We start from the raw sequence: 10,089 nt of genomic DNA, 5'->3' as shown, positions 1-10,089 counted from the left end.
ATGCTAAAAGGTGCTCAGGAGTCTCAGGAGTTTGGATTTTTAACAAAATTTAAGAATCTCGTTAAATGTGACAGAAAGTGGGAAAAATGAGTAACCATCAATGTGTTTGGATATTTAAAGTGGGCTATGTGGTAATGCTACAGAGCTGCTAAGAGAATTCTATGTCCTTCCCTTGTCCCTGACCCTTAAACTGCTTTGCATCTGGATATTTAAATACTTAGCACAGCTGTGTCTTGCAGACTTTGCCTTCTCCATCTGCTTGTTTGTTTTCCTGTTTTTATTTTTCAGTCTGATATTGTGTAAGCAAAATTATGCTTTTATGTCTCCTTTGCCTCTATTGTTTCTTCTAGATATTGTAAACTACGGCATCTGTGGTATTTCTGCCATTATAGATTTATATTCTACTAGGTAGTGTGGGATAAAGATAAGAAGCCTTAATAGAACATGAGTCTGATGCCCTAGCCTTACATATAAATCCCCAAACCTTTTAGCTGAATTTTTCTACAAAGTATAAATGACTCCTGTTGATTTTTTTAAAAATATATGATAGGTCAACAGAAAAAGAGAAGCTACTGGCTATTTCAGAAAAGAAAATTACTCTTTACATTAGCAAGAGTGATACTTTTTTTTTTTTTTTTTTTTTCTTTTTGTCCGATAATCGGAATGCTCTGACAACAAATCTTCCTGAAAGTGGGATGCATGACCTAAGAAAAGTAAGGATTCAGATTTGAATTTTAAATCATTTCTCTGTCTTTTGGTCAGCATGTTTGCAGAATGAAAGGATATGTCCTGACCTTTTTATCTTTGGAGAGTGGGAAGTAACTTCAGATTTACTCTGAAGCATTTCATGAAGGAAGTTAAAAATTAACACCCCTGCTTAGCTATATACTTGAAAACAGTCTCAGTTTTCAGCACAAACAGAAGTTCTTTGCTTAGTTAGGGTGGTCCAAAAATAATAATAATATATATATATATTTATGCGTTATATTTTAAGAATCTGATAACAACTTTTGTTCAACTTTCTAGATGACTCGGTTAGGTCAGGATCATGGTACGATATACCAGAAACACATATCACAGGACAAAAGATAGGGGCCACATACCAAAAAAACAGTGTTTATAATATCCTACACATTTTGTATTCATTAATGCAGCCCTAAACCTGTGTTCCCTGTGAGTGGTATCCTGTGCAAAGCCCCATCAGTATGAAACAAATTGCAAGATCAGAATCTTACCTGCTTAGATAAATCTCTCAGATTACCTTAAAATTTCATTGGTTGGGTTTTGTAATAGCTGTTATATCCTGTTGAATTGTGAAATATTAAGAACAAGGCAGCAAAACATGCCCTACTGAACAGAAGATTAGGAAACAGGAATCACCAAAATATAATTCTGAATGACCTTGGGGAGAGGGAGGGGAAAGAAGTTAGTGCCAAATTTTCACTGTAGGTTCTGATTGTGATCTTTGCCCTTTGACACAGCTTGCATTCAATTCATGGGTGGTACATGGCACTTCTTGCTCCCATTGACTCCAGTCAACTCTTAAAAAGGTCAAAAATGCCTGAGCTTTGCAGAGATATCTAACCATGCCCAGGTAATTTCTGATACTTCTAAAAATAATGAACATACAACACTTTGAAACACAAACCTTAAAGGGAAAAAACGAAAACAACAAAAAGCAAAACAAAAACCAGCATCAACTTTAGGTTAAGTAGCTTTTGGGTTCACATTTGATTTACTCATCAGTTCTTTTAGATTCACAGACTTTAGAGAAGTAATAATAATAATAAATTAATTTAGCTGAGGTACATCTTCTGCTTATCAAGTATGCCTACAATTTCCCCACATTACTCTTGAACTGAACTCAGTAATTTGTGTTTGACAGAAGAAGGTAAATTTTGTCTGTATGACACCATTCATCAGCTCCTCCAAAGTCAGTGCCTGTAGCCTATTGTGTACTAATTTTAATTAGGCCATGGCTGTATTAATAGTTGTTGCTGGTTTGTTATTTTGTGTTTGTGCTTAGGAATCTCAGTTGTGAACCATTTTTCTCTCAGTGTTCAGAAGTACAACAAGAATTTATTCCCTGCCTCCCACAGATTACAGTCTAAAATAATTCAGTGGGGAACAGTAAACTCCCCTTGCTTTCTTACAGTATTCCAAAGGCTAATGCTTTGGTTAGAAAGGTACTAATGGATTATTATTGCTAATACTAATTAAGGAAACATGAAAGATTCAACATAATTTCTTAAAGCTTACTGAAATCATAATTTCTTAAAGCTTACTGAAAATGAAGAGCTAAGGTCTCATTCTTATCCATTTTGGATTAAAGCTCTGCCTAAGCAGTGCAAGGAGAGGAAACATAATAAACTCACTGGCCGGCCCTGAGGTCTGAGGCACCTGAAAAGTTTTATATTCCCATCTCAGCAAGTGTCAATACTATCCCTGAATATGACTTTCCTTATATTTACTTGGTAAGTTTGCCAGTTATTCTGAAGTGCGATGATTTATGTACCCATAATATTGGCACATTAGGAACAGTGTGTGTTTTACAACTTGAGGCCATAGGTATACAAGACAGCAAATGTTGGCTTTAGGGCTCCTGATACCAGTTCAAAACACCAAAGACAGTTGATGCAAAAGGCTGATTCTAAGTCATGTCATTCATCTGTCTCCAATTTGTTCAAAAATAGCTGAAGAGTTAACTTTGTACCAACAGGCTTTGTACCAGAGTAGGTATTGTTCATCTACATCATCCCATCTTAATACTAGCACTGATATCATTTGTTCTTCCATCTCTGGAAAACAAAACAAAACAAAACAAAACAAACAAACAAACAAAAAAACATAATGCCAAAATAAATTCTGATGTGCATACTCTGGCTAATGTGACAGAAATACAGACATCTGACTGAAGCTAAGCTGGATCACATTTGCTCACACAGGACAGATTTTGCTACTGATCACTACAAGTATAGCATTAATGATCACATAACTGTAGTGTAACCTGGTACTCTGAAAGAAGGAATAGCCTCTTCCTAGCTCATGACACAGCATCTTTTGTCCCAGTCAGTATTGATACGAACAATCCAAGGTGTACAGAAATATCCCCTGCCCCTACTGAAATACTTTCTCCTTCAAGAGTGACTGAAGCTGTTAGTGTCCTCCACCCAAATGAATAAGGCATACGCTTAACCTCAAACTGAAAAAAAGGAAATAGTTTCATACCTGACAACGGGGTAGATTTTCACTTTCCCCACCCAAATACCACATGGGAAATGTTATTGGTGGGTAGAGCTAAAACACACCCCAGATAATCCCATGATTGCTCTCTAGTAGCCAAAACATCCTACGGTGTTTTTACACCATGTCCCCCAGTGAACAGTGTCCTGGGTGAGGCTGTGCGGCTGGCCTTGTTTTCCACATTCTGTAGTTATCTGTGTGTCATTTTCACAGAATTATATGAAAATGCTTTCCAGTTTTTACAGACTTACATCAAAAGAACGGTTTTGTTTCTTAACAGCACTGAGGATAAGCCAAAATTCACTAATTTCTCCTCACTTGTTAAACATTTAACATATCGCTACCCACACCCTGTAATTTCAAGACTCCTAGGATTTATATTTTAAAAGCATAATTGAAACTTCTTGGCAAGGGCCCTATGACTTCCAGTCAAAATGGTTATAGAAGAAAAATTCTCTGTCTTCATGTAAAAGAAATCCTGCCTAAATTAAAAGCAGTTGATATTAGCTCTTTTTCCCCTACAATAATATCTAGCATTAAGATGACAGCTAAAATATAAGGTGTTCTTGCATTTCAAGGGACTGTGAAAGGAAAAAGGGTTGGTGGGGCTATTTTGGTGATGCCAAGCTGAACTCATATTTTGTCAAAACATCACTTTTCCCATCTACATATGGAATTATGTATTATAATGTATTTTTAATTTAAAATTCATTCAACATCTCATACATTAACCCATCATATCATAATAATTCAATATCTAATCTAGCACAGAAATTAATGTTCAAATGTTCCTATTGTGTGTGGCACACTGCAACAGCAGTTTTCTTAAAATTTTAAAATAATGTAGATGAAATGAGCTCATCTACATTATCTCATTTTCAAGAAAACTGCACATGGGAGTGTTCCTGGGGTTCATCACTTTTTTTGTTCTACACAAAAATATGTAAAGTTCTGGAGAGAAGCAGGTGTCCAAATCATATCAATATAGAGGGCACTTGGCTTCCTATCTTTTATCAAAATTGATCTGATGAAAGCAGTACAGGGCATATCTTGTGAGGAAACATCAAACATCGTAACCTATACTGAAATATATGCTTTTCTTTTTTTTTGTCTCTTAACCTTGTGCTTGTCTAAAGAGATCCTAGAAAATCCCTGTAGCTGTATTGCATCATTTATTTGTTCCCCTGTTTCTGCCAGGCATAAAGCTACATCCCAAACCAACATCTTTGGCCATGGACCTGGGGCAGTAGCAATCTTGTTTCCTTTGCAGAACAGTCATTTAATTCCACGGCCACTGTTTAGATAGCATTTAGACACTTCACGAGTATGCATCTCACTGGCCTCCTCTGCCAGTGAATGTCCCCTTTGTAATAATACCTGACATATTATAATCCTTATTTCTTACTACACATACTACAAACTGTTCTGATTTTGCTTGCAATCCAGTATTTTATTTTCTACATTTCATTATCTTACAGGGAGAAAACAAAAACAAACAAACAACAACAACAACAACAACAACAAAGTTGACTGTATTTCATTTCCTGCTCAGTGCTGTTGCCTGTAGGCCAGAAACTGATGGCAGAGCTACAATGCCAGATCAAAACGAAAGGACAGATCTGAATTTAAATTATTCAAAGTAGTGTTCAAAAATGGGCTCTCCCTGCTACAATCTGCATTAACAGTTATACAATTACACTGATGCAATGGTAGTTCTCAAAGAAAAGCATGAGATTCATGATGGGGAAAAAAGCTACTCATCAGTCTACCAAAGTTAGGAAATTCTATTGCAAAGGAGATGAGAATCTAATCTCATTGTTTTCATAGTAGCTCTCCTAAAATAGCAATCACTTTCAGTAGGTAAATAAGATTTGGCCTTACAGGAGATAAGAAAAAAAATGTTGAAGTTATGCTAATGAAAAGCCAAATGGAGTGCTGTGGTTGCCATGACCTTTTTTGTAAGCTGTCATCATCTGTGCAGGTCTTTCTGTACTTGAGTTCTAAGACACTTAGGCAGGGAAATTGTTAACTCATCAGAGAAAGTTCTGTCTTTGTTCTAGAATCTGTATAATGCTCAGCAAAAGTAGCCTTAATACCCTTAATACAAATAAAAATAAATAAAGGTATAATAGTAATGTGGGGTTGGAAGGGACTTCAAAGAACCAGTAGTCTATCTCTTGCTTTGAGGAAGAATTCAATGTGCCTAAGCTATCCATGACAAGTTTGTACAGACAATTCCTAAAATGGACCTCTCTCTTCAGGAAAAAAAAATGGGATTTTTCATTTACTCTCTGAAGTCTGTCTAATTGCCTAGCTCTTCATATATTTAATAAATTATATTAATAATAATAATATTAAATAATATAAATAAATTGTTTCCAATATACATGTAGAGGGGAGACACAAGGGGAAATACTAATTATGATAAAAAATATTTTGTGTTTTGTTTTTTCTTGGTCAGGATGACTGTGATACACATGCTGATAAGGCAAAGAGAGCCCCAAGTTTCAGCAGCACAGCTTCAGAAAAAGAACACATTATATCTGTACAATCAGAATACTTCTGATGTCAGTGCCTGGTTTCATATACAGCTATCAAATACTGAGTTACATAGAAAATGCAGTTAAGTAGCTCAAAAGTAAGAGTACATGAAATCTCAGTCAGAAATACAATAAAATGAGTGTTTTCTCTCCTATCCTTCCCCAGATTTTGCATACACAATGTACTCCCTCTGTTCTGTTCTGGAGGACAACGACATCTGTTTTTTGTCACAATAAAGAAATCAGTAATTTTTTTTTTTATTATTTTGCTAATATAGATAGAGTGTCCTAGTCCATGATTTCATTGTTGCTAATGTCTACCTTTGGAATTGTAACAAAGGGAGTATCAAACTGTAAAAGTTTCAATATGTTTATTTTTTTTTTAATTTTTGATGGTGTGTTTATTTCTTTTTAATATGGACCTATATAAGGTAAATATTATGTGAAATAACCCATTGTAGAATAATATTTTGCTTTTTTTCACTTGGAGTCCATTCAACACAAACATAAATGTCTTACTGATACAGTTTGGAGAATATTCTTTGTAAATTTAGGTTAGCAAAGCACGACATTATGTGTTGACAGACAAGAAAAGCTATGTCTAGATAGGACTGGTGAACATGTAGACATAACAGAGCTAGCTCTAATCTTCTAATCATCTACTTAATTCCTGTATTTATGGCAGAAAACCTAACAGAACATTGGTTTTGCTGTGAGCAAAAACCAAGTTCAAGTACAAGCACTATGTGCAAGCATAATTTTGAGCAAGCAATATTATGCTTGCACATAAACTTGAACACTCACTTGGCAGCTGTATGCTATGGTATGAAGTTTTAAATTAAAACTAGCTTGGTATGTCTTATATATGCTATGATCACACTTCAGTCTGAAGTCTCCATATAGCCTAAGTGGAAGCAGCAATGCATACTTCACACTTAGAAATGGTCTTCCAGCTCTGGCCATCTGTGGGACAGATGTGTAACACTTTTCTCACATCCATAGCAAAAACAGTTTCAGACCAACCTTCCTGTTCTTCTTCTCAATGACCCATTTCCCGATCTCACTGATGGTAGCAGTTGTGTTGCATGTTTAAGAGCTTTGCACCCATTTTCACCCTTCCTGTACATAGAACTCTCCCTTGGCTCTCTTGGCAATGTCCCCAAGTGGCATAGAAGTTAATGGGCAGGAAGACCAAAACTGTGGCACTGAAATAAACGTGCTCCTACTAAAATGGGAAAGCAGTGCAAACCATGAGAACGTGTGTTAATTTTGATCACAAGAGCTATTGGAACAGGAATCCTGGACTGTCAACATACTTAGGGATCTTGTCAGATTTTATCAAACAGGCCCATAATCCCTTCACCACTATGAGAACCAAACACACACCCTATCGCATTAATAATCCAGAACTGACTACAAGTTAATTGAAAATAAAACTTATGAGTCTTTAGTGCACTTTTCTGCGTGCATTTGTATAACCACTTCCCCCCCACCCAAAGCTACTATTTTTATAATATGATCAAAGTGCTGTAGAGAAGAAAATACATCAGGGTGCTCTACCATCATATAATTTATTTTATTTTATTTTATTTTTTTTTCACAACATAAAGTACTCATCCAGCACTCCACACAGTTGCTAGACTTCACTTTCAGATGAGAAACCTCTGCATGGAGGTGATTCTCCACAACATCCACTGGCCCTTCCAGCAAGCAATATCTAACCACATGGCACCCAGTATGGACTGAAAAGCAGAGGAGAGCATGGGTCGGTGAAGCTGAAGCCTCACAGTGTGTCACCATTTAAAAGAAAAAAATGTGCTGCTTTTTTTCTGATAATATTTGAGTCAGAGCACTGCACATTATTACCATACAAACTACCCTGCTGCTCTTTCTGTAGGTGTAAAACAAAATTGGAACCCATGAAGAAGGGGGTCTAACATAGCTCATTGTGATCACATGCATTTCACCTAACATGTGAAATGCAAAATCTTCTGGTGAAAGTAATTATGAAAGTGAAATATATGGTAATATGTGATGACAAGTGCTTGTTTTCCTGCTCAGTCATTGCAGCTCTAGTGTGGGAATATTGGGTTCCATTGTCATATAAATATCTTGCTGTAGCTTCGTTGTTGCTAATAATAATAATAAATTATAAATAAATAATAATAAATGCCTGTTGTTAATACTATTATAACTACTTAAGAGTTTGCAGTTTGTTTTGTGAAGAAATAGTATGTGATGAAAAAGAAATGTCATGTTAATCTACTGCTAACATGACTTGTAGATCTTGTTGTCTGAAATAGACTTTTCATACCAGTTCAGATAAACATTTTTTTTCTCATTTATTGTACCATGAAGGACAAGACTAGCAACTGTAGATAGACTAAATGAGAGCAATTACTGGTATTGCACAGCTATCCATTACAGCCCAGCAGCATTAGCGTGTTGTGTCCTGTTTGATGAGAACTCAGCACAGTGGTATTTGCTAATGTTATTACTTCTACAGTCAAAAGAAAGTGAAATGGGTCAAGATTCAGGAACTGTAACCATAGTAATGAGTAACAGGATTCCAGCATTTAAAGGAGAACTGTTAATTTTTTGTAGGAGAGAAAAAAAAAAAAAAAAAAAAAAAAAAAAGGGAAATAATATATAGGAAAAACATAAAGGACTATAGCCTACCAGCAATGCCAAAGGGCCTAAACCTGCTCCTAGTGAAATTATCTAAAATCCTATTGATTTATTGGAAAGAAGATCAGAGTTTAGTGTAGCAAGTAATAACATTTCTTTATGAACTAAAGTTGCTAGAGAGGATGCTCCTGTGCTTGGCAATCCAAGCAGTCCTAACCAGAACATGAATCTCCTTTCCCCAGTCCTGGCTTTTCCATATGCCCAAACAGAAGGACACACACTCTGTTCTAAACAGTTAAAGATGACCCTTGCCAAATGCAATAAAAGCTGTTTGCAGATTGAAACTTTGACAATTTCAGCTTTTTTTTTTTTTTTTTTTTTACCAATAAACAAACATTGCACAACTCTTGAAGAAAAGCCATGTTCCAGATTTTCCAAGAATTTTAAGAATCACATAGTTTAACTGTCTTTTATTCCCATCATATCAGTTCCCAGGTAATGAAAGTGTATGATCTCATACCACACTACATCAGCATGAAATTCTGTCCTCACACCTATGCAGTACTCATCACTTCAGTAATGTTATATCAATACAGTTTAGAACAGAGTCTGTTCTAAGATGCTAAGATTTCAGTTGCCTCCACTTTGACATGTAGTAGATTCTAAATTGTAGGCAGCCAGCCAGAGAGCCACAATTTTTTTCTGCTCTTTATAATTTATTTTTACCTCTGAGATTATTGATTTACTTATTAATCATTTTTTAAATATTCTTTAAAATCTGATACATATTTTTTAACTTGAGCGATTGCGTTTTTATTCTCCAATTTTATTTCCAGGATGCTTTGTTACCTTTCCTTTAAGTGTATTATGCTTCACCAGAGTGCAGTCTCTATCAGTGAATTTTCTGCATCAGAAAGTTAGACAGTTAGTCAAAATTAGCCACCAAAACTCTCCCTATCTGTGGAGAGAAGCAGTGAGGGCAATTGACCTGTCTTTCCTTAGCAGCTACATGAGGAGTCTAGACAAAGAGCTTAAAATAGACAGATAGCTTTTAAATAGGCAATTCTGGATTAGGTAATTAACAAATAATAAAAATCAATGGTTGCCAGCCTCCCAGGATGTTGCAGATGTTAACAAAAGAACAAAGGTGCTTTAAGAATGCTGAAATATTTGGTTAATACTGTTCAGCTGTTTCTCCTTCTTCTGCTTCTTTTAAGTCCATCTCCCATTTTTGAGTTAGTTCACTTTTGCTAGACATGAAGTATGGCCATAGGGTGGTTACATTCTACTTTCTTTCTTGTTACAGACAAACCCCTGCAAGCAGGAAATTTGGTGATGAAAATCAGGCTTCTGACAGAAATATTAGGTTTCCAATCTTCCAAGGGAAACTATGATGTTAGAGTTTTGGTGGTCTGCCTGACTTTGCCTTATCTTAACCTCCAAGCTCACTCTTGCTCCTTTCATTCTTAAGCAGCACTTGACCTGTATGTGATTATTTTTCTCAAAGTGGCTTTAAAATAACTTACCCTTCTGTGCCCATGGGCCCCCTCCATGTCTTTGCATGGTTACTCAAGCCTGAAGCCATCCCTACTGGACCTAAGATGCTTCAGAGTCTTATCACCTCTCTGTAACATTCAGTCTCACAGGTAGTCTCCAAAAATCAATAGAATGCATATCT

The 10,089-nt window shown here is 35.9% G+C and overlaps 1 long non-coding RNA gene across 1 annotated transcript; it reads left to right on the top strand.

Annotated features, from left to right (window-relative positions):
* Nucleotides 1–653: 653 nt before the first annotated feature.
* Nucleotides 654–4,729, top strand: LOC118163406. Its single transcript, XR_004749030.1, has 3 exons — nucleotides 654–713; nucleotides 1,482–1,594; nucleotides 4,441–4,729. It is a non-coding gene; the product is annotated as an uncharacterized LOC118163406 (long non-coding RNA).
* Nucleotides 4,730–10,089: the final 5,360 nt, after the last annotated feature.

This window comes from Oxyura jamaicensis, chromosome 3 (genome assembly GCF_011077185.1).
Source record: "Oxyura jamaicensis isolate SHBP4307 breed ruddy duck chromosome 3, BPBGC_Ojam_1.0, whole genome shotgun sequence".
NCBI lineage: Eukaryota > Metazoa > Chordata > Aves > Anseriformes > Anatidae > Oxyura > Oxyura jamaicensis.
The sequence above is the reverse complement of the archived record's forward strand: the minus strand, read 5'-3'. Positions and strand labels throughout refer to the sequence as shown.